Source organism: Neofelis nebulosa, chromosome 1, assembly GCF_028018385.1.
Source record: "Neofelis nebulosa isolate mNeoNeb1 chromosome 1, mNeoNeb1.pri, whole genome shotgun sequence".
NCBI lineage: Eukaryota > Metazoa > Chordata > Mammalia > Carnivora > Felidae > Neofelis > Neofelis nebulosa.
In genome coordinates, this window is record NC_080782.1 from 6,476,821 (window position 1) to 6,478,411 (window position 1,591).

Here is a 1,591-nt window from a genome sequence, read left to right on the forward strand (position 1 = left end):
CACACTACGGTTCCCATTATTTGTCTTCATCGCCCTCCAAGCTGGACTTTTTCTGATCTGTAGAACAGAGAGCTAGTGAACTGGTGTGATTTGCAGCCATCACATTTATGCTGATTTTTTTACACAACAGAAAACTAAGGCAAGAGAACTAAAGGACTCATTCCGGAAGCTGAGGTCACTCTTTAGCCAGGGAGAAAACATTTGTTAGGTGACTTTACGCAGTCGGCCGACTTCAACGAAAGAACATGAGTTTCTTAGGGAGACATGTTTTGTTTGTTTTTTTCCTTTTTTCCTTTAAATTGGGAGAACATAGGGGTATTCCTTTGCACTGTGAGCGTTTTCATAAGAAACTGTGAAGATGCAGATTATTTGATTCAAAAATCTCTTAGTAAACTACATCATAATCTGGATTAGAGGCTCTCTCCTCCACTGTTGACATAAATGGGTGGTTACTACCCCGATCCAGCTAGAATGTAAGGCATGTCTCAAGGCTTGTGCTACAATGCAATCATTTCTTGGCCAAGATGCCGCAGCCACATTCACATTTGATGAGGCACAGTTAAATTATTTTTAATGTGTATTTATTTTTGAGAGAGAGAGAGAGAGAGCACAAGCAAGGGAGGGGCAGGGAGAGAGAGAGAGAGACAGAGACAGAGACAGAGAAAGAGACACAGAATCTGAAGCAGGCTCCAGGCTCTGAGCTGTCAGCACAGAGCCCGACAGGGGATGCGAACTCACGAGCCGTGAGATCCCGTCCTGAGACGAAGTCAGACACTTGACCAACTGAGCCACCCAGGTGCCCCTTACGAGGCACATTTAAAACGATGTCCCCAAAGCAGATGAAAGCTCCAAGGTAAGGGGGTCAGACATTTTGCTAATAGATGAAGACAGACATGAGGTTTCTTTCTCCTCCTGCTAAACATGAAAAAAGATAGCTTGTTGCCCAAGTGGACCCACAGAGGCAACCCGCAGAAAGAAAGAGGCTGAGAGAAATGAGGAAGGAAAGAAGGAAACGAGGGAGGGGTAGAGAACAGAACAGGATAGCCCCTGGGTGGGAACGAAACTTGATGGCACAGGGTTTCAAGATACACCTGCTTTGAGCTCCTTGTCCGCACTGCTAAATGCGCTGACCCCAGGCTTTGTTATTTTACTGTTCTTCACGTCATCCAGCGGCTCCCCAAATATATGTTGGGTTGGGGGTGAAGCCTGGGGATGAAAGGGGTGGGGAGAAAGAAGGACTTCCAGAATGAATGACAGAGATGAACCACGTTTGCCTGTGGGGCTGGCTGGCTGCCACCATGACAGTGGCTCATTTTTTTCTTTGTGAAAAACAAACAAAATCTCCCGATTCAGCCGCCACCTGGAGTCTCAGAATTTATCACCGGTTATGGTCTAAGATCTGTGGAGTCAGAGGGAGAACACAATAACCAGGGAGCTCATTCCCTGAGATGATTTCGTCGGTTTTAAGTCCCGTTGGCTCAGTGCTGTGGAAGGGGTAAGAGGCCACCCTCCATGACCGAGTCGCCCGAGACCTCAGGGGGCAGCTGCGGAAATCGGAGGTGAAGGGGTGATCAGGACCAGAGTCGCACCA